Below are 27,940 nucleotides of genomic sequence, written 5' to 3' on the forward strand. Positions count from 1 at the left end.
ACTCACTTTTCTTCTTCCCACTTTACTCCATATTCTTGCTCTATTCCGTATTTTGTAAAAACTCCCCACTTTAAGTTCTTTTTCCTTTGTTTATTCAGGCTATTTTCCATTTCCTATTTCCTCTTTCCTTTCCTAGCAGCTTGGCTCCTCAAAGGAACTTGTTCTGCCCCTTTGAGAGATTTGGGGTTTTTTTCCCTTTTGGTAGAAGACAAAAGACCCAGGTCTCCCTGGTATTTAATTTCTTTATCACTCAAGAGCATGCAAATTTCTTTCAGAGTTGATAATCTGCAGCGTCGTCTTGTGTAACGGCTCTCAAATTGGTAATTTTAAATAATCCACTGCAAGTAGAAATTATTTATCAGCCTATTTATGTGACAACTGAACTTTAAAAGACAGGATTATCAGCAAATGGGCAACACTCAAAGAGTGACTTCTAATGGGGAAACAAGTTTAAAATTTATATAAAACTTACAATATGCAAGGAAGTGTATCTAGAAAAAGGTTCTAGAAAAGTAATTTTCATGTAATCATGCCAATTTTTTTTTACTTGTATGCTGCAAGTTGCTTCATTTCTGTCTGTGATTAGGTTTAGATTACCAGTTTCATTAGTTCCAGAACTATTAGTGAGCTAAAAAATACATAAGGGTTTTTTATCTTCTGGTTTTTTGTGTGAAAGAAACACAGCATTGCAGATGTCAAATGATGTGTTGCTGTTATCAAATCTAGATATCATGCAGCTGTTCCAAATAAATGTTCTAGTTATAGTAGTCTTGACAGTAAACATGATGTTCTTAAATCAATGAGGATTTTCAGGTTAGAAGGACAAAAATGAAAAGACAGACAAATTACCAAACTGACATTCCGACATAGTCTGTGTAATCCACAGCTGACCTGCCATTTCTTTCATTACTTGTACACACAATTTAACACTTTAAGTATGGCTGTAATCATATAATGAGATTTGCTAAAGCCAGACTTTGTGTGAACTAGTCCAACAGTAGAATTTCGATGATCTACTTGCTGAACACCAAGAATACTTTTCAATAAATGTTTTGAAACTAGCAGAAACAGTAGCATTAGCCATCACACATTTGAAATGTTCTATTACATTCTGAAAGATGATGAAATTCTAATAATTACCTAAAACTGACTCCAATATTCCATGAAACAGAGGCATATCATAATTTAAAATACAGAACAACTAATGTTATGTATGTATGCAATGATACTTATTAAAGATTCCCTTTCATAAAAACAACAGAATCATATAACGTTTTACAGTAAACATTGTATTTACAGCTGTGTACTTATGGGTATGTCATTTATTTCAGTAATAAGCAGCTATATTATGCAGCAATTCACCCAGTGAATAAGTATCATGATCCAATATTTTAATTATGACTTCAAAAGGGCCTCATCCATTACCCAGGCAAAATAAAACTTTCAAATAAAAGTATGGAGGAACAAACAGGAAATGAGAGATCACAAACTGTAATTGCAAAACCAATCCTCTATAAGATCTGTGTTAATAGATGGAGGTGCCATAAATAAAATGTTTATTAAGCTGCTACTTTATTTGATCACATGACCTAAAAAATGAAAGGACTACAATCTGAAATACATATTTCTGCTTATTTCCCTGTAAATGAGCTATAAAAAAAAAGAAGAAAGTAATGTGTAAGATTACACATGTAAGATACACCATTTTCTAGAAAAAAAGTAGTGAAAAATTTAGACGAAATCTTAAATTATAAAATCTTTAGTGCTCAGACACAGCCAAAGTATCTATGGTGAATCTTAACCATGATGAATCGAAACCGAGCAAAACACTTGCAGATAACATGAATGCCTGCTTCAAACACCTACCAAAATCAATCTTGTCCTACATCAATTGTCTATGCTCAGGTTATAAAAGAACATTTCCAAAGTCTTATCACAAAGGACATCTCAACTCTCAACACAGCAGCCTCACTGAAATTTGATATTACACGGTACTTTCCAAAGGTTACTACTGCTGAAATAATTAAACATGTATAATAGCAGTTAAAGTTAAAAACACACAAGGACTTGCACTTGTTTGTACTTCCATACAGAACCACTCATCTACCCACACTTCACAGAACATTCAGTACACTTTTGTGACACTTCAGAGTCAAAGAAGCAAGGACACCTACAACTTTAAGAATCACTAAGTACACTAAGTTGGAAAAGACCCACAGGGATCACTGAGCCCAAGTCCTAAGTTAATGACCTGTGTAGAGATTGAACCCACAAGGTCAGCATTTTTACCATCATGCTCTAACCAACAGAACTAATTTCAGGGTTTCTTGCGCCTTCTTAATTACCTACCATCTGTATTTTCTTTCCCTGATTTGTAATACATTTTGTCTTCCTATCATCACCCTTGCATTCAGACTAAACAGCAGTTTTCATGCACTAACACGCAACCTGCCAGTTTCTGTTTTCCTTCCAGTCAAAATATCGATACTTCTCCTTCCTCACACTTCAAAAGAAATTCTAATCAAAATACCACACTCTTACCCACTGAGGCTTACAGAACTGAGTCTTTTCACAACCTGCTTCTCACAAGTAATTTGTTCTTACCACTAACGCATTAAAATTAATTTCTTCAAAACCAGCAACAGTTCTCCTCCAACTGAAAATCAATTTTCCGGCCCCATAGATAATTTTAATATAGTTTAGCTCAGCTTTTAAATCTAATAATATTTAATGTGCTGTAAAGTCCTTTTTGGTTATTCTATTTTCTTCCCATTTTCTTTCCAGAGGCACTCAAAACTTGACTGGGAGTTAGCTATAGTAAATCTGAGATCCAGAAAGATAAAAGATTGTTTCAGCAATGTGAAATGAAAGACAAAACACTTGGCGATATTTGGGCATGAAGTTGGGTTCCAAGTGGGTCAGACATTGACTACTGTCAAGATCAGAAAGCAATCTTAAAACCTACTTGATTCAGAGCAGAACTGTTAATGGCTATTTTATTAGTGGGACCAGAAGAAGAATTTTAAGAAAGCAACAAAGCCTCAACAGGAGAGAGGAGGATGAATGAGAGAAAAGTTCTGAAAAAGAAGAGTAAAGACATAGTAAGATAATGAACAGAGAGGCATCAGAGGGATGATGAGATAAAGCCGTTTACATTCCTGCTCTCTCCTTACTTTAAACCCATATTACTCCCAGAATCCTACTGAGTTCCTGCTTCTGTCTGTAAATTCACCTCATGCTTTCACTACTCCAACAAAGGAATGCAGAAGTATTTCTGCTATTGTGATAAAACCGAAAAATTCCTTTTCTAATAACACTAGAAATATAACCATTTAGAAACAGTGTTATATTATGCTTATAGCCTTATAAATATTTTCTATATATATTATATTCCAGTGTCCTTGACTAAGACCATCTCCTTGTATTTGTAAGTTCCAAATAGTTATCTTGTTCGTGCAGTATCATTCATATTATAAAGTTCAAACTAACAATTTGAATAAACCTTTTCCCCTACCACTTGCTGTGTAAGCTTACCAAATGAGTCTACAAGCCCATTTCACCTCTTTGCTGCATCTTGTGTTTTTGCCAGGAAGACTTTAATACTTTCTTCCCTTTGTTTCTCTTTCTTCTCCTGTAAGTGTCATCAATGACAATGATTTACCATCTTACTTCCCTGACAGCAAAAGGATTTGCAGCAGTTTTGCTTGCTTACTTTCTTTCTCTAAAGGCTCAGTGAGTAAATGGAAGTTGTCTAGATGAGAAACATACTGTATCAAACAACAGGTAAGTATTCTAGAATCACTGTAATGTATTATGAAGAACTGTCTGATGAAAAATGAGATTTTCCTCTTAACCAGAAATAAGTGAAATACTGTTTCAACCAATAACACCGCAGTGATAATATGCATATTTACTACCTCTGAAAATATACCTCTGCCTAAAAGGGAAGTAATTAAGATATTATTTTGCTTAACAATGGGATTTTCTTTCCTCTTAATATTTTATAATCAAGAAAGCCTAATAATTTAGGTCATTGTAATAAGAAAAGAGTCAGGAACATGAACTTTAAGAAGCAATATAAACCAACAAGAAGTGGAAACAGAAGCAAGTGTTCTAACATTACATTTATACTTAGCTCCTCACCAAAAAGAGCAAACATTAGTAAGAAACAAACAAACAAAAAAAGGCAAAAAAATCTCCAAACATAAATAAAAACATCCACCACAAACCCATAAACTCCCAAATAGGAATATATGTGTTATATGCATATAATACATAATTAAGTACTCAGCAATCTAATGGCCAGACATTTATTTATTCAAACTAAAAATATATTTAAGTTATGATGGAAGTTAAAGAGAACATTTAATATAAACCACTTATGTTGCATGTTTACTTTTTAAACTGTTGTTCCACGTGTTTAATCACTCAAGGAGCCGAACAGTTCTCTGCACTAATGTTTTTTACTAAACAAGACACATTATGGTGCATTTTTATGTAAGAAGAAATGGAACTTAATGAGTTCAATCTAGAGTTTGAATTTTAGTTAATTACCTTATGCCAAAAGGCTATAATTTTCAACTATAGTAATTTTTAACTTACTGTTGGCATCCTGCATTTCTAGAACTGAAATGTCATAAAAACATAGGAAATTCTTGGAAAAAACTACAGTTGATATTATTAAATGCACTACTTATAAAGAAAAGTTATGCAACCAAATAAATTTAACAAAACATATTTTCAAACTGTGCAGTTCATTAAAGAATGAAAGCTCAGTCAATTACATGAGCTGAACAACCTGTTTCTGGTCACAGTATCGTTTAAGGATTTAAAGCAATCACAGTTCATCATCACATGGTTATTTTTAAACAAAATGGGGGAAGAATATATTCCCAGTTTGGTTGTTGGAAAGTCTCTGGCCACCTACTGTCCTGGCTTATATTTAGAAATCTGCCAATATTCAGATCTTAGCTGAATTTAAATTTCTGATTCTAGGTTCCATTCCACTGCCCGAACACAGAAAAAAACACTGGCAAACAGGAATAAGTTCCCAGCAGAGGCCACCAAGACAGGTGGAGGCTGTAGCACAAACCCTATGAGGACAGACTGGGAAACAGGGTCTATTCTGCCTGGAGGAGACTGGAGAAACTTAACAGCAGTCCCAAGTACCAGCATGGAAGTTATTCAGAAGATGGAGCCAAGCTCTTGTCCTGCATCCACAGAACAAGAGACAGGAGCAAGTCGAAACACAAAATGTTCAGAAAATATATAAGGAGAAAGTTTGATACCCAGACTATGGCCCAGCGATGGATGTGTTGTCTCCATCCTTGAAGACTTTTATGACCTGCCTGGATACAGATTTCGTATCTGTTATGACCTCCTTACTGACCCTGCTTTATGCAGAACTTTAAAACAGAAACCAACCAAGGTCCCCTCTTCACTAAATTATTCTGTGGTTTTATACATACAATATCTGTCTTTAACTAAAAGTTATATTATTTGACAAAATTTAGGCTTTAGCAGAGTTGTAACTATAACCTCCAAAGTTTTCCTTAAAAACAAACAAGAATGTAAAGAAATCCTTTTCATATTTATTAGCTGCCTGTCCACTGAAGATCAGGGATGATATGCTCTTGTTTTCATTCTCGTGTCTCCTGAGCATGAAAGGGGACTATCACTTCTCCCAGCTTCACAGATATTTAACCCATTAACTGCAATGATAAAGGGCACTCAAGGTGACTTCTCCTTAGGCATTCTCACTTACAAACACTTCAGCTACATTGCATCAACTCAAAATAGTACTGAGTTTCTTATGCAAGACATATTACAGATGTTAGAGAGGGAGCAAAGTAGTTGGACCAATTAACACAAAGCACCAAGTGCCCTACATGCTGTTCAACACTAATGCTTTCCTGTATTTCCATAAATGATTTAAAAATATCTAAATATGAAGCTGCTCAAAGGCTTTTCATACTATGTGGCTGAGCAGTCCACAAGACTATTGCAAGGATAAGAAACCAGACAATCAGTGCTTTCTAGCATATTACGGCATGCAGTTAATGTGCTGTAATAACAAATCATTACAAACTTCAAATGTCCTTCTAAAAAGTCAGACTAAAATATGTAATTTCACTACATGCATAACAACTGCACAATAACATCACAGCATAACAACTACAAAAAGAGACAAGATGTATTATCAACCTACCCAAAAATTTTTACCTTGGTTCAAGAGCTAGAAAAATTTATGTGTCAAACTCACCAAACCACCAATAAAACTGACAAATACTATAATCTTTTTCAAAAAACAAAGTAAAAACATTTGCGAATTCCAAAGTGAATTTAAAATTCAGCTTTGTGGGTTCACTGGCAGAATTATTGATAAGTATCACGGTATTTGCAATGCTATTCCCAATTTGGTCCTCCCACTAAAAAGAAACCCTGGCTCTCCCTCCAAGTCCCTGCTCCAGTGAAAGAAACAAAAGGCAGAGATCGCAGGTTGACATAAGAACAATTTACTGCAAACAGCAATGAGATAAGAAAATGGATAGCAACAGCAAGAGTATTAATAATAAAAATGTAGAAATTTCCAAAATGTAGAATTTCCATTTACATTCCACTCCCCAAACGGCCCAGATTCCCTCTACCCACCACACTTCTTCTTGACCTGAAGCAACACCCTTCTTTCCAGAAGTGATATCACCCTAGTTCTGACAGGATGAAGTGCATGGTATAGAATAACAATCTAGACACTGCCACACAGTCTAGACATGGCTTCAGGCTCCACCCTCTCGCAGCTACTGCAGAAAAATTACCTCTGTCTCAGCTGAAACCAGGACGATAAAACAGTAACCTCAGCAAGTGGCAGAGCTCTTTGGAAAGAAACCTGGAAAAAATATCAAAGCCCAAGAAAATTATGGCATGGCTTAAGGGTGCTGCAGTCTAAAGATATCCTTCTAAACACTGCTAATACATGTGAACCAGCTGGGTAGCAAACACTTTCAGTGTCCTTTATGGTTTAAGCTGCTGTGGCTTCCAGCTGCTGAAATATGAACGAGTTTAGGTACACCCACGTGTGTTACAATCACACACACAACTACATTGCAAACATAGCTTAAATTCATTTGTTTCTGAGTGATACTGGTGTAATCTCATTAAACTTCAAACAAATCCCTCAGTTTATTTATTCTCCATTTTGATGCACACCTATTTCATCACACTGCTTTTAGATCTGCCAATGCATAACAATGAAAAGTGAAGACTCCAGGTCATTTTCACATCCACTTTGCATATCACCTGTATATTTTACTACATTTTGCATTCTTGTTATCACAAACTTAAGTCAAACATGTCTATCCCCAACTTCTGCAAGCATGTTTATGAAATACTCGCAGAAATTCAGTACACATCCATCATCCTCTCAATGTCCAAAACATGGTTTTAGTGTGCTAGGCTCCAATTTTAGGGAAGAAAAGACACATAGGAATAGAATTCCCCAATGTTAGCCAACTACCTTGAAATCACCTTTAACTGAAGAAACCAGGTTAAGAGAAAAGTCGCCAGAAGTACATTTTCACAAGCTCCCTGACAGAGAGCATAGTTACAAAGGTTTATTAAGACCCAGGTATATGGCAATTAAAAGATAACCATGCACCTATTTACACAGTTGTTAGAATAGTTCCAAAGTCTGTCTTTTGGGAGCCAGCTGTTGGATTGACACATGCTTTACTGCCCACAGCTGAGGATCTGGGTCTTGTGCAATCCAGTGCCCTCCGATTCCACTGGGAACCCAACATTTCTTTTGTAGCTCAGTCCATCTTTGGGGTTATCCAGGATGTGATTACACAACATTTTCTCTAACACTGCAAACCAGCTTAAGAAGTTATCCTGTCCACTCCCTTTCCCTCATGCCACTTGTTCCAAATGAAACAAAAAATTAATTTTAACTTAGGTGACTTGTCATACAGTTTACAGCACAGCCCTACAAGAAGTTGTTATGTTTACACAACCAAGGGAGTAGCAAATTCCAGTGCTTGTGAGAGGCTAAGGAAAGAAAAGTCTTGAGAACAAAGAAAGGCTAAGAGAACAGTTAATACCCATCGTGAAACAACTCCACCTTATTCTTAGATCTCTGTGACTTCATAGTTTATAATTCCCTCTCTATGGTTTATAAACCCCTCTTTCATTAGGAACTGATGTTTGTGTTCAATTGTCTTTGTCCTCAAATGCTCTTGCATGAGTCTCCCAGCCAAATTTACCTAACACATAACTCAAACACTACCTGCGCCCCTATCTCCGTAGATGAATCCATGCAACTAATCCCATAATTTCATGCTGAAATTAGAAGGCCCCCCAATCTAAATGCACTTGAATAACCAAGGCCTCTAAAAACTGTTTGATAGATACAGGTACCAAATATACTGTATATTTATGTATCAAGACTGGATATTTAGAAGGCAAAGGGTTTATTACTTTAAAAGTGTCTAGTACCTGACAGTACTAGAAATCCAAGCTGTAGCCAGTGTTATGACACACTGAATACTGATGAACATTTTCATCCTAACTATGAGATTCTTTTAGTCAAACATGACTAATGGATGTCAGAGATGGAAAATACTCATTTAAAGCACACTAGACAGGTATACAAACACTATTTCTCTGAAATATTATCCACCCACCAAAAAAACCCACAAAATTCTTGCATTATTTATGGTGAACAGGATGATACAGACTGTGCAAAAATGTCTAAAAAACACATTTAAGCCAATTAGATAAGTAGCCTCACTAAACACAACAAAAAATAAATCCTTGAGATCAATGAAGTCACATAAAGAAGCATTTTTAAAATTTCAATTACACATGCAAATAACTTTAATCACAACACTTTCAACATGTATAATAAATCCATTTACTTAAAACATCTGTAAAACACCTTCTTAAGTCCTGAAATCTACTGCAGCTGCTGAAACACATAAGCAGAACGATAAAGGTAATACCAGCTAAATCACCTCCACTGAACTGTTGATAAAAAAACCTACACCATGAACAACACACAGATCAAGAACTGGGGTAACTATCGGAGAAGATCCCACATGAGGCTGCATGCAGAGTAAGAAATACCACACCATACATATTTATGCAAGCACATAAGCACTTTCAAAGTCCTAGCCTAAAAACAACTTTGGTGATAACCGGCTTACATGAGACTTGAGCAGGATCAAAACTGAGAGCTAGCCAAGCAAAAAAAAACCAGGAGACAGATAACATCTGATGTCAACAAACATAAAATAATAAGCCCCTGAAAGAATAACTTGCAGTTATTCCCATGTGACATTACTTTTTAAGCCAAATGTAAGCAGATAAACAAAACAACCACTCACAGGATGTGCAGCTCAACAGAATCTCTGCTTAATACAGGCACATGCAAGACAAGAAAAAGGGTTCTGAGGAAAAGAGGAAAGGTATTGAAATCATTCTCAATTCACTTGGAATATTGTATTTCGTGACATGGCAAAAACCACACAAAAACAGAATCAGTTAATAGATTTGTATGAACTACGAACAAATACTAAAGACTCCAAGAAAAAAGAAAATACACACATATATCCCCCTTCCCCCACCCTTGCAAAAAAAAAAAACCACTACACAAAACCAGAAGAAAACCAAGAAGACAGAAAATCAAAACACCAAGAGCTAACGCCTCCCTTTCTAATAAAAGGAAATGTGCAACCATGATTAAAAAGCAATCTACTAACAACAAAAAGAACCATGTAATACTATTGTGGAAGTCATTGTCAAAGACAGATGCAGAGACAACTCACCTCAGAAGAAGACAACATTTCTATTGATTTTAAATCAATAGTTGCCTGCACCAGATTGGACTCTTCTTTTTTTCCCTCTACAAATCAGATTTAAAGATTCAGCTTTGACTGTGTGAAACAGTAACTACATAACCAAAATTAGATGGACAATTACCCTCTAGGCAAGTCATTCTACATTATACATGGAGGTTATCATTGTCCATGTGAGCCAGACCGCTCTGCATCCAGTGCTGCAGAACCCACAGAGCTTGATGGTTTGAGAGAGGCACCCTTTTTCTTTGAGCATCTTACAGGCTGCAACTGACAGTGATAACCTCCCTTACAATTGCACCTTGTAGCTGTCACTGAGATGCACACAATCAATTTAAGTGAGACATACAATCTACTCTCTAGATGAGCACAGAATGCAGCAGAAAGTATCTATTTGTACGCGGCAAATAAAACTGAATTACAGTTCCTCCAGCAGAACTACTACAAAGAAGCTTCTCTGTATATTCACAGTTTTATACTGGTTTTCACATCAGCACAAAGACAGATCTATCTTGCAGGATAATTTTGAAACTCTCATGTACAGAAATTCAAGAAAGCTCTTCATTCACCTTTTGATGAAGAAACTGTGATCAAAACAAGTAAAAAAAATATAAATGTAAGCATGAGCTCAAACGTTGACTCAAATCATGCTAGTATTTATTACTCATATTAGTCATCTTACTGGGCTCATGCTAAGAACCCCATGGGACATATGAATATGTAAAGAACCCACCAAAATCACTGCAGGGCCAGTGTCAGAGGCTTTGAAACAGCAGCTCTAGGAAGTAAAATGAAACAATATAATTGTGTACTTGCCTAATCACAGTAATAACATCTGCATGTAAGCCTAAGCAAAAAGTAGCAGGTGTGTTACAAGAAAAATGCTACCCTGCAACAGAACAGGAGCACTAGGATAGGACAATTTGGGTTGAAAGGCACCACAGGAGGTCATCTAGCTCAACTTCCTACTTTAAAGTTCCAGTTACTTTTCTAAAAAAAGCCACCAGATTTTGGTTGCCTTCTTCCAGTCTTTTTTTTTTTTTTTTTTTTTTTTGGAACACCATTTTTAGAACAAATACTTGTTTTATTATTGCACTCTCTGTTCTGCTTTTTAATTAGTTAAAAAAAGTTAAATTATTTAAAATTTAACTGTCTTTTAAGTGCTAGCTTTGTAACTTTTGATACTCTTCTATTCATAATTAATGCCATTTAATTACTGTCTCTGTTTAATACTACATTTCTGAATTTGTTTATTTCTCTTTTAAGACTCTTTCAGATGAGATCTCAGTTTATCTCTTTTAACTGCAAACATTGTCACTTTGCTTTTTGTAAAAAATTGCTTCCTGTAAAAAAAAATTTTGTAAAAAAAAATATTTACTGTAAAAATGCCCCAAAGTGGATATAAAAAGAGACCAATGACAAAGCAACAACCTCATTCAGCAACTGCTTTTTTCCTAACTTCAGGAAGATGATGCCACTGCTAGTACAACATGGCAGTAACATTCACTTTGGTACTGTTCTGTGGTCATGTATAACATTATCTCCACATAATTTGGAAATAGTTATTCTACAGTGGTTTCAACTTTTTATTAGCCTAACATAATTTTGAACAGCTACAAGTAAAAAGTGGTAGCAGCCTTCTTTCATTTTCCATTCTGCTGTTCCAACCAGTCTGATTCAACCAAAAGGATGTTGGACCATATTCTGCATTCCATGTACTTCTTGCTCATTACAACTTCCCCTCCCAGCAGCAAATACTCCTTGCCCATGTTGCTGTTGTTGGCACTTACAAAAACGAAAATCTGTAAATAGGTCAAATTTAGGCTTCTATGCAAAGTACACCATTGCTTAAAATCCCTGTTATTTCATACTGAGTAATACTGAAGTTGTTTAATTCAAAAGTCTAGATTTACACCACGTAAGTCACTCTGGATGCATTCTCATCAAGCACAAGACAGTAGTGGCTACTATATTCCTACTGAATCCCCAAATTACTGCCATATAGCCTAAAAAGGGAAGAAAAATGGGTATGCCCAAACAACATGACAACTCTATTAGCATTGTATCAGTTACGAAGAAGACTGAGATGCAGGGAAGGAAGAGAAAGTTAATCCATATAACTGATCCAAAATACCTTTAAGTGTGCACAGAATCTCTCTATAGTCTTCCATCAATACTGATTTTCCATAGAATAGAAACTTAAGAATTACTTTTCTCTCACCTAGTTGCATACACATTACATTTAACTAGCAATAGAGCAAATAAGTAGATAATAAATTAGTAAGCTTTACAGAGCTAAGATGTCAGAAATACTGATCATGAACCAAATCTCAAGTGCAAAATCACACTCAAAACTGTTAATAGCCATTAGAGCCTCCCCAATTAACTTTCCTTCTGTCCAGAAACTAAAAGGAATACAGTCAACAATTCTCAGCATAAAACAGATTTACAAATGACCACAGAAAGATGTTATTTTCTCACCTGTCACTGAATGCAGAAGTGAAAAATTTGAAGACAATGCCACAGTCAGGTTCAATTAGACTTCAGTCGCAAAAAACAAACAAACAAACAAAAAACAACAACAACAAAAAAAACACTTAGAAGTTTTATCTTAAATTCTTTTCTTAAATAATTATCATGTGAAAACTAATTGCATCCAGTAATTCACAACCCACACCTAACGGAACATTTCCCCACGCAGAAGCAAATTCAATAGAGACATATAGAGAAAAACCACAGATGCGGTTTTTCGTGACTGCTTGCCCTCCTTCTGCGAAGAGAATTTTTAACGGCACAAGTAAGTGTTGGAGAGGAAGTTCTCCCGCAACACACAGCACCTCCACCGAAGAGGCGCGGCAGCCACACTTCAGCTTCCCCGCCGCCAGGTCGGCCCGGCCCGCCCCCCGGGAGCCCTGCCGACGGAGGAGAGGGAGCCAGCGCGGTGCCCCGCTCGCAGCGCCCGGCGGCAGGGCCGCCCGCCCCCGCCCGCCGGGGACAGCCCCCGCCCCGGGACGGGACGCGGGACACGGCGCTGCAGCCGCCACCCCGGCCGCCCCCTGGGCCCCACAGCCGGCCGGGCAGCGCCCACCCCACTCACCGCGGCGGCGGCCGTGCAGCGCGGCGCGCAGGCAGCGTCCCGCCCGCTCCCTCCCCATGCACGGCGGCGCCGGCCGGGGACGCGGCGGCAGCTCCGCGCCGACCCGCGCTCCTGCCGCTGCCTCCGGCTGGGCGGCGCTCCCCCGCTCACGTCATCGCGCGGCTGCGGGCGGGGCGGGTCCCGCCGCGCTGCCCGGCCAGGCGCGGCCGCTCGGAGCGGGCTCTCTGCGCCGGGCCGGGTTGGGCCGGGCCGGGCGGGCTGTGCCGCGGCCCGCGGGGACACCGTGCGGCCGCAGGGCAGGCGCGGCACGGCGGCTCTCCCGTGGAGGCGGCAGCCCGCTCGTCACAGAATGACAGCGTACTCAGAGTTGGAAAGGGCAAGAGGCACACATGGATCGCCGAGTCCAGCTCTTGGCCCTACCACAGTACCATCCCCACGAGTCACGTACGTGCTTGAGAGTGATCGAAACTCGTCTGGAGCTCTGTCAGGCTCCGTCGGCACTAGCGAGGGCAGCGGGGTTTTGTGAGTGCGAGAAGCGGAACCGCAGCCGAGCAGGCGAGCGCTGCTCTTTGCCCCCGCTGCCTGCTCCACAGTCGGTGCGGGCGGCCAGGGCTTCTCGTCCCTCACGGTCTCCGTCTGTGGGAGCCGCTGAGCCGAGAGCCGGACCGCGGTGAGCCGAAGGGCATCGGACCGGCGAGCGTGAGGAATAGGTCGGCCTTGTTCAGCCACGAAAAACAAACAATGCGTCTTTGCTGCGGTCTGGCTGCACAGTAGTGAGTGTGTTAGCTCACAAAAGAAAAAATGTACGGTTGCTTTTTAAGCAAAGTGTGCGCTAGTTCTGTCCCAGTTCTGACTTCTGAAATGAACACTTTTATTGTCACTTCCTGTGTGATGAGTTTGTTCCTTGTTTTCTTGTCTCTGCCGAGTAAGCATTCTTCACCGGAAAGCTCGGGAACTGGGTTGTCTTTCAGACAAAGTAAAAACACAAGTTGGGACACGGAAGAACTAAAAAGCCATGTAAAAGTTTGATGGATGGTGAGTCTCAGACTGCTAATGGGCTCATGCTCATGACATAAATGCTTGCAAAGCAGGCTGTTATCTGTCACCTAGCAATATAGTACTGTCAAAATGTAATTCTTTAAGGACAATCTTTCTTTGTCACGTCACTGTCATTTCTATGATGTGACACATGGTTTTTTGCTCAAAAAAGAAGGAAAGAGTGCTATAACATCATCTCACAGATCTCATGTCCTTTAAGATCATCTCACAAAATCTAAGCCATTTCAGAACTAGATATTATATCAGTGGGTACATTGCTTTGTTTCTATTGAATTTGAAGGGTAGAGAACACCTGGTGATTTTAAAATAAAGACAGAGCATATTTTCTTCTATAATATCTGATCCTTCATCTCAAAAGAAAGTTTCTGCAGTATTACATCCGCTAATAATTTGTGTTTCACACTTAATGTCTCTATAGTGGAGAAAATTCCTGCAAACATGCTGCAGTGACACTGGAAATTTCTTCCAAGCAGAGAAATTAAAGAAACTCCAAAATAAAAATATTCTGATGCCTCCCAAACATAATTACCTAATATGCCACTGATATACAGACCATTCAAAGGATAAGGAGAGTAGTGTACTACATTGGTTGTGCTCACTACATAACGTTAAGACTCTGCTTATCAAGATTTCTGTGGACAGACCCCTGCAAGTGCAAAGAATTCTACTGAAATAGATGACAAATCCTTATGTTGTTAAGTTTGAGTAGTTAGTCAGGGTCAGGTGTAGTTGGATCTGTAAAATTTCTCAGCATCTGGAGTGATGAAGCACACCATCACTTGCTTCCATTTTGAAAGCCCAATCTGTGCTTAGACTCCAAACATTTTTCTTTTTTACCTGACATTTTTCTTTGTCTTCTATAATAATTAAACATGTTTCAGTATAACATAGCAAGAAACAGAATTGTCCTATGAAATACCTTTTTCACTAGTCTGTTCAACATTGTTCATTACTTTCATCAGAGTTCTTGCTACTACATCAATTTTCAACAAATCATTTAAAAGGCATCTGCACTCAAAAGCTGTGAACATCTACCTAGGTAGGTTTGCATCTACCTACCACTTAAGAACCCCTCTTCCCTTTTTCTTTGCTAAGTGATCATACAGTGTCCATACATTTACATGTTAATTTGCTTGGACACAAGTGTCAGCCTGTGGCTGGGAGTTAAGTCTGTTTATCTCATATTTCATTTTGCATATTCACAGTGTATGAATACCCATGTGTAGGGTGTATGAATATCATGTGTAGGGTGTAGTAACACAGGCATAACATAGAATCCAAAAACATGAGTGCTAAGCAATAAGCTTAGTAAACATATTCCCAAATAATGGACAAAAATACCACTAATTATTCACAAAACATTATTTCTACAAGTGGTGTAGCAGCTTCAAATTTAGTTTGCTTTTCAAAGTAAGTCACAAACTTACCATGTGTACAAAAGGCTTATTTACTAGATTGCTTCTGTTTTCCAAATTTCAAGATTAGTGTGCTGGCCAGGAAATAGACTTTGTTTCATTTTCATGTTCAAAAAGCTGAAAATTACAGGAATAGTTCTGTAGTAGTTCCTTGAAAAATTCTTGTAGTCATCCTTTGATTTATCATTTTCAGCTGAAATTAAAATCAAAGCATATTCTCTCTTGAAAAGTCAGGAATTCTTTGCAAAACCTCTGAAAATTACAACACTAAGGAAGCTACTTATTTTAGTCAAATCTATGATGTGAGACCACATGTATTTCACTTTTCTTTCTACTTTTGTAGTAGGATGTAAAATGCGTAGGGTTTAGTAATATTGCAACATGTGTTGTAATGTTTTTTCTCCTTTTCTTTGTGTGGTAGGCCCTGCCTTGGAGAAAAATATGTTTTGGTTAAAAAGCCATGCTTTTCGTTTAAATATATGGCACAAAGAATGGTCTTAAAGGAAATGTTTTAATTTTTTACAGTCATTCTCTGAAATTTATTTCCTGAAATCATATGAATGTTTACCTCCTTCACGGAGGAGAATGGAAGAAAAAGCACCTCTAAATACAGGTTTGTGTATGACTCGGCTTGCAAAAAGATACACTTTAATTCATCCCCTTTGGGAAAATACAGCTTAGGAAAAGAAGCCATCTCCTGCTTCAACAAGCAAGGTCTCAACAGCAAGCGCAAGATTGTCCCCTTTGAGACACCCATTTGATACCTATTCCTCTGAGAGACAGTAGAAAGTACCTAAAAATGCCTTTTGTGCGTTTCTGCAAAGATGGTTTTTGGAGCATGTAAGAATTCAAAAGGCACTTCTCCAGACACTAAACTGTGCCCTCATTGCTGTTCCTGGTGGAAGATGCACTTCTTTGTCAGTTCCTTTTCCAACAGCTCACTGTGTTCTTCTCAGGTACAAAATGCTGCATCACACAGCAATCCCATAGGAAAAAAAAAATTAAAACCAAAACAAACATGGGAAAAGCCCAACAAAAGTAGGCATTAGTTCAATTGCTGAGCAAGTAAAAAGCACTCAGAGATTACAGTGACTAATGCAGTGACAGTGACTTCTGTAAACCAGAGGAATGGAATCAGGTAATGCTCCCTGTCTGTTCAAAACTGTCATTTCCTTTCCCTGAAGTTTCCAGGAGCTGGTTAAGCTTTCATTTTCCAACAGCTCTCTGGTATTCTCTCCAAATGACACAAGAAGAAGACAGAGAGGCTGCTTTCTAGCCCACAATGATCAGGAATAGTGCTCTGCCTGACAGATTCTTTGTTTGTATGAGGGATGGGTGTGCCAGATGTCCAGTGGCATTGAAAAAAGGATTGCATAGCAGTATTGCTGTATTTCTTACCAATATTGGTAGCATATGGACATATGGTAGCATATGCACAAGTCAACCACATGTAGTGCATGAGATTTTCATGTGCACCTTTCAAATTGAATTGTTCCAGTTTTGTATATTTCAATAGTTTCTGACAGGTTTTCTGCAAACAAAGATTAAATTATTTGCTTATTTATTGTTTAATGAAGCTAATTGCCTCATGTGAGTAGTAAGGCCTGCACTGATCTCCATACTGCTTGTGGCTCTGTTAAATGTTGCAATCCCTTGAACACTTTCATCCATGTGGCTCAGCACAGGTTGTTGTGGATCTGATATGGATATGGAATAAATTCATTTCTTGCCAAGTTAGTTGAGTCACAATGGAGCAGCAGCATGGGATTTCCTTTTAAGGAACATGTGCTTTTCTCCTATTAGAGGATAAAACCTAGCGTGCAGCCAACAGTTTTGTAGCTGGAAAAAGCAGGCAGGCAAGTAAGCGCAAGCAATTTGTTTAACTGTAGAACTTCAAAAATGAATTTTTGAAATGCAGTCCAGTGATGGGAATGGCTTGGTATAAATGGTATTACAGGGAATCACAAATTTGCTGTCTGTAACTTATCTACTTAGTAAACATTTTGGTACACTAGTATCACACAGGGAGGAAAAGGGTCAGTAAGTCAGAATTTTTACTCAAAATATGCTACCAGAGTGAAATAAAACAAAATTAGTAAAACTGCAGCCTGAAGTTGAAGGAAAACTTTCAAGCACAGACTCTGAAGACTGCTTGCAGTATTTCTTATGGGCTCTGCTGTCAAAAGTACTAGTGATTGCAATGCAAATACTTCAGGAGTCCATCAGTATGCCAGGTCTCCAACAAGTAACAGTTTCTCTCCTAATCAACTTTTGCTTGCATAGGTTCTGTTTTGATTTGGTTTCCCTTTCATCTTTAAAGCAGGGTATCTTCTGTGCTTAACTGGTATCGAAATATAAAAACTTGCAAATTTGTCTTGGGTTTGCATGGCCAGGTTTTGGTAGTGAGGGAGCTACTGGCTTCTGTCAGAATGTGCTGGAAGCTTCCTCTGTGTCTGGTAGAGCCAGTGTCAGACATCTTCAAAACAAACATGCTGCTCACTGAGGCTGCACCAATCAGAAATGCTGGTAACGAGTTTTGATAATGTATTTAAGAGGGAAAAAGGTTACTGGGCAGATGTAACTGCAGCCAGAGAAGAGCAGAATGAGAATATGTCAGAGGAACAGCTCTGCAGACAGCAAGGTCAGTGAAGAAGGGGAGGCACAAGGTGCTCCGGACACTAGGATTCCCCTACAGCCCATAATGAAGCAGCTGTGCTCCTGCAGCCCATGAAGGACCACACGGATCCAGATAACCACCTGCAGCCTGTGAAGGAGACCCACAGCAGAGCAATTGGATGCCCAAAAGAGGCTGTGACTCCATGCCTGGCATGGACCTGCAGATGCAGGGAGAGAGGAGCCCACACTGGAGACAGTTTCCTGGTAGGACTTGAGACCTTGTGCAATCCCACACTGAAACAGGCTGTGCCTGATGGATTGCACCTGTGGAAGAGTGACACACATTACAGCAGTTCATGGAGAACTGTTGCTGCCTGTGAGATGAGCTCACACTGGAGAAATTTATAGGTAGACATGCTGGTGCATGTGGGAAACATGCTGGAGCACAGGAAAGACTTCTCTCCCTCAGCACTGGGAGAAAATGTGTGATGAACATTCCCCTTCTACCTGCACCACTGCAGAAGTAGGGCTAGGAAAGAGGAGAGGTGGGGGAAAGTATTTTTAGGATTTGTTGTACTTCTAATTATCATGATCTGATTTTCTGGGTAATAAATTCAAGTAATGACCAAATTCAGTCTGTTTTGCCTGAGATGGTAATTGGTTTGTGACCTCTTACTGAGTTCATCTCAAATTGTGAGCCTTTCATTATATTTTCTCTCCCAGTTGTGAAGGAAAATGTTAGAGTAGCTTTGGCAGATACCTGGTATCTGGCCAGGATCACTGAATTCAAAAGGTTTTTGGTTCTACTGTTATACAAAGCTTATTCATATTCATAATAAAGTGCCTTTTAGGTCTACCTATCACTGGAAAGTAACTTAGGGCAAATAAATTGTCTTTGAAAATCCCATGGTAATAGGGAAGTCTACTAGATTGAAAACCTCTCATAACGGATTTTGGAGTGACCAGGGTCTGTTTATTCTTTTGAAAAATCAAAGCAAAATCACCTCAGCCTCTTTTACTCTAGTCAAATATGGGAAACAGCCTGCTTACCTTATATACACAAACTAGTATTGCTCTATTCATTCTTGGAGTTTCCATATGTTTAAAAAGACTCAGAAATTGACCAGAAATACTCTAATGCATAATTATAGGTTGTCAGTCCAGTTCATGGGAATACCTTCTCCAGGACCTTATTGTGTACAGTGTCCATGACTGCATAATGACCTGGCACCAATTTGTGGAAAGTAAGATTGTTCTTTGAATAGTGTATTCACATGTGTACATCTATTAGAATTTTTTCTTATATCTCAATACATGAACGGAGATTTCAATGAGAACATCTGTTATGGATTTTTAAAATTAATATTTCTAGAAGTTAATTATATACTGATTAATATTATCTGATTTTAAATGCAATGGACTGCAGCTCTGTTTTACCGTGCATTATTATGGAAAGTCAGCCTTCCTGAGCTTGTTGGGCAGCAGTTATCTCTCTGTGAAAGTCAGGAAGCCTCAAAAGTTGATGTTTATGTAAATTCATTTCCATCAGTGGCATTTCATCCTGTTGGGCTAGGGGGTTTTTTGTGTTATTTAATCTGTTGTGTAATTTAATCTGCAGGATGTGACTATGATACAGCTAGAAACTAGAAGGACAAAAAGACAACACAATGGGGTAACAAAAATCCTGTTAAGGTCAACTGTTGAATTGTTTTGAATTTCTTCACTTGAGAACTCAACCTTTATGATATTTTAATATTTTTTTATTTTGAAACACATTTAAGATACAGTTACTAAGCTACTTGGATGTAATACAGAAATCTATGTCATGAAACTGAACCAAGTGTATCTTGCACATTCTCCTCACTGCCTACTGTACTCACATGAATCACCAGAGATCTTAGAGAGAGTTCTTGAGTTTAGCATGTAGAAGAGAAGGCTTCAGGGAGACTTTATAGCAGCCTCCCAGTTTTAGCATCTTTCCTTTAAAGTATGACTCCTTTAAAGGAGTCATACAGGAGGACTGAAAAGAGACTTTTTACATGGGCATACAGTGACATGACAAAATGGCATTAAACTAAAGAAAGTAGGTTTAGATTAGATATTAACAAGAAATTCTTTACTGTGAGAATACTATGGTGCTGGAAGAGATTTCCCAAAGAAACTACAGATGGTCCATCCCTGGAATGGTTCAAGGTCAAGTTGGATGGGACTCTGAGCAACCTGGTAGAGTGAAAGATGTCCCTACCTATGACAGGGGCATTAGAACTAGATGACTTTTAATATCTCTTCAAACCCAAACTGTTCTATGAGTCTGTAAGAGCAAGAAGCTTTAATGTACACACACAAATATACAAACAAGCAACTTTTATGAACTGATTCTAGAAGTCTCTAAACTGATTACAGTAAACTCAAAGTGAAAAAATTGTTAATTTTTCCACATGGTGTTCTCATCTTAATATTTCACAATGAAGCAAAGACACTGAATTTCACTTTCGTTTCTACTCAGTTTTACTTCTGATTGATAGTACACACTAACAGCAAGTTGTGTTTTGATTCACAGTCCTGGAAAAGGATGAGCAGAGTTTAAAATCAGAAACCTATTCCAATCTGAAATACAATTATAAAAATATGCAGTCTGCTGATTCTTTAAATATGCTAAGTAACTGTTGCTCAAATGAAAGTAGGCATTAGACCCTTTGCTTTATCCAATATTTCTGAAGAAGTTATTTCAGGGGAAACGCTAGATATCAGTGTTGGTATCAAATGTGCACACCAGCAAAACTGTAACATTAAAATCTTTTTCTTAAAAATAGACTATTAGGTATCCTTTGCATAGCTATTTTGCTTTTTAATCTTTTGGCCAATTTCAGTTAAAACTAACAGGAGTATAGGGTCTTCACAAAGAAGTAAATTCCTAGTCTGGATTCAAAATGATACTCTGCTATGGACCTCCTCAAACCAACCAAGAGGCAATTCTAAGAGAAAGGCCTGTCCCAAAAGCCACTGCTTTGGTAAGAGAGCTTTCATTAATTAATCGTGGGATCAGACTCTATATAATTTAACAACAATTTTCACTATATAACTTTGTAGTTATATTGGTACAAATGACATCAAGTCCATGTCAAATTGCTCTTTTCTTCTTCTCCCTTATTTTTGAATTCCAGTCAGATCAGTTAAAGATCTTTCTTTGTAATTAAAACAATAAATCAAATTCAGCTCTTTTAATTTCCTATATAAAGCACCCAGCAACTATTAAATTTGAAAACATTGATATCTTGTTCCACTCTTTATAGCGTAATGGAAATAAACTACATATTGGAGCTCTCTGGGAGAGCATTTCAGAATCTAGAAATAGCTTCTCCTTTTCTTGGAGGAGAAAGATTTTAGATAAGCAATTCCAGTAAGTATTCTCTGACACTGAGGCACACATACAAAATAAAGCACAAAAGCTCTCCCTAGGGCAAAGCATACTTATCACTTGTCATTAACTTCCTCAAAGCTTAGGTTATAAAAGATATCGTCAAGGTAGCTGCACCTCAGGCAGAAACAGGATTTAACTTGATCCTCTCAGGAAGTAGCTTCAGAGTGTGTCATCCCAAGATACCTTTCCTGTGAAGGACCAAAGCAATTAGATGTGTTTATCTAATTGCTGCAAAGAGCAGAACTAGCTCTCACCCACAGAAATGAAGGAAAGCCAGCTATCTGTCATGACTTTTGCTCAATGCCGAGCAATGTTGAATCTAGCATTCCCAGAATCACAGAAGCTGCAAGAAGTACCCTGCAGCCCTGGCACTGGCTCCAACACTGACGTGTGGAGGAAACCCAGTCCTCTGAGATGAGTCACAGGTGTCCAACCCTCCTAGTTTTGAATGTCTTCTGTGCTGCTTCCTCTGCTGCCACAGAACTGAGTCAGCCATAGACAGAAAGCCTAGAGCTACCAAAAAACCCAAACAGATATTTTTGGTTACCAGAAACTGTGACAACAAAAGCCAGTTTGTGTTTAAGATGTGCTGCAGCAGGCAACAGAAATAAATATTCTACTGATGTATGGAGAAATTACCATTCCGTGAATGGCAGAGGAAGTAAATTGAAAAAATTGCAAAGGGAACAGCTTTTACTTGGAACTGGCACTGTTCAGCTTACTCTCAAAAGTGAAACTAACAAGCCCCCACACAGAGCTGTTTGAGTTTAATATTTGCCTAGCAGCTTCAGTAACACCAGAAGAAGTGGATTGTCATGAAAATGGTGGGTGAGATAGAACTACTGAACTACTATGCTTAGCATCTGTGTTTCTTGATTTGTTATATGAGCTAGAGCTGCAAAAATATGCTGGCAAGGGCTGGGATGGTTTTTTTTTAATCCCTATAAAATGCTAGTGAGCTAAAGAAAAATATTTTAAAATAGCTTTAAACATTTTAAATATAAACAGATAATTGAAACAGTAGCACAGTTACATTAATTTCTTCAATTGTGTGCTTCTGTATTTTTGTGACTTTTATTCCTCACATTGCTTCATTGAAAAGCAAGAAGATAAAAAGTAGTATCTAGTCCTCTAAGCCCCTTCTCTTAAGCTAACTTTGTCTTCGTATTGGAGATAATCTTTGCAGTAGCAATGGTAGACACTTTACATGATGAAATGCTGGAAGGGTTTTCACCAGTGGAAAGTTAATGACAGAAACCCCCACAGTATTGAAAAGCAAACACAACATTAGGTTGGCTTTCTTAACAGAAATCCTAAAAGAATAAAGTCTTTCAATTTCATAAGACTGGAGCTTTATATCAAGATTTTATCTTGTACAATTCAGACACTTAAGACTTTATAAGAATGTGCTCATTGTCCATTTAGTAGCATAATATTCTACCAGTTTTAAAGCTGCATACATGTTAGTGCCAGTCACCAAGAAACTTTGATTTTGAGTGTTCAGCTCAGTTTCCTTTCTTGCTCCACTTTAAACTCAGAGGATTCAGCCAGAAGACCATTACTTTTCAGAATGGCAAGCCTTTCAGGAGACCTCTGAGATGGAAAATATGAGGACAATGCTTTGTTTCCACAGCACAAACTACTAGGGCAGATTTAATTAGAAGAAATCCAATCTGTCTCTTCACTCTTCCATTTTAGAAACCCTGGATGAAAATCCCTGTAGTGAAGCAGAGCAGTGACCAGTGGAAAAAAAGAGGAAGTTTTCCGGGTGAGTGGCCAGGGGGACAGCCTGCAGAGGATTCAGCGTACATACAGGGAATAGAGAAGTGAAATGATATAGCTACTGAGAGCATACTGGGGACAGTTCTTCCACCTTGTACAATAGCAAAGACTGTGGATATAACAGGAGGAGTGAGAAGAGATCAGTGGAGAAAGGGATACACCCCAATGGAATGCTTTCGCAAGTAAAATTGGCAGAATTTAGTCTTTGGAGGTAGACAAAATAAACAAACAAATTCTCTGAGCAAAACAAAAGAAATTACCTAAACTTCACCAAAATAAATAACTAAACAACCAACCAAACAACCCCACCATCCTCAAACCAAAACCAACATTAAGGAAAAAAAAAAAAACCAAACCAAAAAGTCAAGGAGATTTATGCTTGTAGAGCCCAAAAAAGCTTATAGTCATCATGAAGTGAGGCAAATGCTTGCACAGACCTGAGGTTCTGTGAATCTTGGTATTTTCTAGTCCAGCTCTCTGTGGGATACAAATGAGTCACTTCATTCTTCTCTACCACTGGCACAAAAGCAGTTCTCTAAAACACAGACTTTGGAACAGAGGATAAAAATGCATGAAACCAAGAATTACATTATGTGTAATGCAAACAATGTACGTTTTCATATTTATATGCCTATGACTTAGCAATAACAATTCAAATCGTATATTCATTAGTAGCATTGCTTTTGTCTGGAGAAGACATAAGGCAGAGGAAATCAGTGAGAGACTTCACTGAAATCTGGAAAGGTGTAAAAAGAGAAGTTTCAGAAGTTTTTTCATGGCAGCTCTTTCTCTGAAAGTGATTTGGTGATGAAAATGCCATGAGCATAAATATGATTAAGTTTTCACTCCATGTATCAGTCAGACAAGTGACAATTTTGGTAATTTCTTGTATTTTCCTTACAATGTTTCAATAGCTATTCAACAATTTCTGACCAAAAGTACTCTTTTCTGTGCAAACCTGTGAGACTGAAAAGGGAAAAGAAAGGTAATAGAATTCTGCAATATCCTTCTCCTTGGTTCTTATACTCTGTTTTTGCTCCTTACTGTAAATTTCAAGTTTTAAAAAAATCTGCTAACAATGTTCATTTAACTCTGCAAACTGAAACATATGTTCATTCTTTATTTGTACTTTAAACAAAAAGTAAGAAAACCTTTTTAGGCAGCTGCACCATCCAGCCTCTGGTGGAGCAGCCTTACACTAGACCCCCTCACCCTCTTGTTGAGTAAGAAACTATTAAGAAGCCTGTGCCTTGTCTAATACCCTGTTCTTCTAAGATGCTCTACATAGCATGGAAAAAGCCAGACCCTTCAAAACAGATCTTCACTTTGAATTCATATATCATTGCTTAGAAAAGTCTAGAGCAAGATCTCGACACTGTTGCAAAGTTGCAAAACTTGCTGCTGACATTAATGATGAAGGATGAATAAACAGTATTTTTACTAATAACCTGAAAACACATTTTCAAAAAACAGAAATATAATTTTCTAGTCTCTCCTTGATTCACTGTTGAAAATTTATTATGTAGATTAATTATGTGCCAAAAATCAAATGAAAATAGTGGATAATAAACTTTGTGGCATGAGTTATTAAGTAGATTTTTATAATCAATGCTTAGAAACATTCTGCAGTAGAAACTCTTTCCCAGTCCTATTCTGAATGTTTAGATGTGTTTCTAAATACAAATCCTTTTATGATCTCTCTATGAAGCCATACTGCTTCAGGTTCCTTCTGAATGCTGCCAGACAAACAAACAAATACAGCTGTGATTTTTGTTTCTTTTTTTCCCACTTTCATGATATCAAAAAAAAAAAAAGAGTAAATAATCAAAACTAATGCATATTTTGATCTAGATGTATCTTGCAGATGCTTAGTACATTATAGAGAATCAAAACTCTATTTCCAGACACACGAAAAAAAATTGTTGTCCTGATGTCCTGAGGGTTGACCATTCAGAAACATACTCTTAATTTACAGAATATTACAGAATATCCACATGCATCAAGTTTAGAAAATATATCTACATTTATGCAAAAAGTTGCTAAAGCAGTTTTTTCCTTATCCCTGGAGACAGTTTAGCACTGAAAAAAGCTATGAGTAACTTTCAAGGAGCAAGGTGGAGTCAGGTTAAAAATGCACTGAGAAGGGGTAAGGCATTTATTCTTAAATGTGTAACTTCTGAGGCATCCTGCAAACATGGATGCCCTGCTGAACCTGTTGCATTCTGTAAAATGGGATGTGTCCTTGGCATGTAGTGATGATCACAGGAATCAAGCCCTTAATCCTACTAGCTCGTCCATAGTTAAGCACCAGATACCTCACATGGGTCAGTCTCCACAAGACCCCGCAGATTTTCACCACGGGCTCACTGTTGAAGGAGTACTGGTGTTTGCTGTGTGACCAGCACAGCAGAGCCTGCCAGGGAAGCATGGCCAAACTGGCACTGGGAACAGGGAGTGACTGTGTGGCAGACACACAGCATGAGGGCAAATGTGCAGACACAGCCTACCTCTGTGTGTGCAGAGCAGGTGCTATTTCATTTCCATGAGCATCCAGCCACTCTTCACCCTCACACAAAGAGTATATTTTGGCCTTTGTTTTCTTGTGGCTACACCCTTGATCAGTGCCACTTTAAACCTGGTTTCTTCTGTGAGTCTCCTTATTGCTACATACACACATAGAGTATTTCTACTCTCTAATACACATGGGAATATAGCTCTGGGCACCCTTCTTAGTGCATAATCTTACTGTTCCAGGAAAGAGATTAGCACTAACACCTGACATCTATTGCTACAGATTTACTACAAATCATGCTAACAGGTCTATCTTGTAACAATGTCACAACTCAATTTATACCTAGTGCAAGTGCTATTTGGACATTATGATGCTGAGACACAGTGCATGACTTCTGTTACTCACCCAATGCCGTCACCACACAGTTCAGCCCACACACTCTCTTCCCTGCAGGACTTTCTGTCTTTTTACCCCTCTCACTGACAAGGTTATAGGTGTTTTCAGAGCTTGTCAGTGTTGCTCAGAGATTGGGTATAGGAAAGACATTATATACCCCATCACAAATGCTCTTTTAACACACAGCTTACCAACACCTAAGCAGTGATTGCAAAATATGTTCCTTCCACATTTTTATTTTGTTTAGAGTTGCCCTGACACAATTGTGTGTCTCACTTGGAATGCCTTAGGAGCCAGATTAAATACAAGTGATATATTAGACAGACAAAATAAAAGTGTGGAGATGGCCACACAATATTTTTTAAAAAAAGGGGGAGGGTGAATTAACTCAGACAAAATTATGCATCCTGAAAACTGTTTCTTTTCTTGTTTGTCATTTTTTACCTCTGGTTTCAGTCAGGAGTATGACTGAGAAACAGGGAAGTGAATGCCAGAATATGCAAGCAGAGAATTATGCTTCGTGGATTGTAACAAAATCTATATTACCCATGGGGAAGAGGTAGAAGAGAGAAAATATCTATGCTCTGGCAGTAGCAAAAGACCATTTTGAAAACATTACCCAAGACAGCAATGTACTTATTATTTTGGCCTAGCTAATGTACCTAATGTGTTCTTCCCCTTACAGCTATTGCACTGGCTTCTAGCCATATGCCTTTGGTAAAGTGCACTAGCTTGGAATGAAACAATTTTGCTTCTAATATAATCTCTTCTACTCCAGAAACTGTCCTAAAGCAAGGTAGCATGAATTTTCTGACATAACCACAGAAGGTACAGTCAAACTACAGTCATGCATCCTAGAAAAAAGTTTGACAACAGGTATTACAAAGGCAGAAGATGCAAGGTAAAGGTATATTTTACTAATACTTTTCATGTCACCATTGTGACTGCCACTCTCATGGGACTGCAGTGCTGCATCCAGCTCTGGGGACCCCAACGATAGACCTGGACCTCTTGGAGTAAATCCAGAGGAAGCCCACCATAAAGATCTGAGGGCTGGAGCACCTCTCCTCATCAGGACAAGCTGAGAGAGTTGGGTTTGTACAGCCTGGAGAAGATTCTGTGGAGACCTTATAGCACCTTTAAATCACTAGCTAATGGAACCTAAAGGAAAGCTGGAAAGGAATTTTTAAAGGGCATGCAGTGACAGAACAAGTGGTAACGGCTCTAAGCTGAAAGAGGGTATGTTTAGATTAGCTACTAGTTAGAAATTTCTTGCTGTGAGGGTGGTGAGCTGCTCTAACAGGTGGTCCAGGCCTCCTGATGGCTATCCAATCCCTGGAGGTGTTCAAGGCCAGACTAAGCAAGCTGGTTATGGGTTTGGTGGAACTATGATCTGTAAGGTTTCTTCCAACTGAAACCATTCTGATTCCAGGATTAGAGCTGCTCTCCCAATTACTGATGGATTGTTCAAAGAGTACAGGATTACTTACGTACGGCTAATCACTTCAAATTTAAGTTACCTGTATATTACTCTACTATGGATGTATTGAGATGAAAGAATTGTCTCCTAGTAACTATTATGTTTACCATAAAGTCTGTGGCTACTAACACTAATTTTTGGTGAAAAAAAATTCATGATTTCCTCTGCAAAGCTCTAAAATTAGGTATCTTATAGCCTGTGTGATCAGACCACCAAAACAAGTGTCGATTGCTGTTTTGCCGAGAAACAGAACGGCTTTTATCCACAGGATTTCCTTCTAATAAGTACCTTTTCCAGAATATGAAGGCCAA

General features: G+C 38.4%; 1 protein-coding gene across 2 annotated transcripts in view; it reads right to left on the bottom strand.

The window, feature by feature from the left end:
• Positions 1-12,463, bottom strand: part of JAK2 (Janus kinase 2) — an 87,546-nt gene extending 75,083 nt beyond the window's left edge. The window contains exons 1-2 of one of the 2 annotated variants that reach the window (XM_079330003.1): positions 12,333-12,355; positions 9,381-9,443 (exon numbers count right to left, since the gene is read on the bottom strand). The gene's annotated coding sequence lies outside the window, so the exon portion shown is untranslated. Of the gene's footprint in view, positions 1-9,380; positions 9,444-12,332 lie in introns of both variants that reach the window. The other variant, XM_079330002.1, reaches the window with a different exon arrangement.
• Positions 12,464-27,940: the final 15,477 nt, after the last annotated feature.

This window comes from Erithacus rubecula (assembly GCF_903797595.1).
Source record: "Erithacus rubecula genome assembly, chromosome: Z".
In the NCBI taxonomy this organism is placed as follows: domain Eukaryota; kingdom Metazoa; phylum Chordata; class Aves; order Passeriformes; family Muscicapidae; genus Erithacus; species Erithacus rubecula.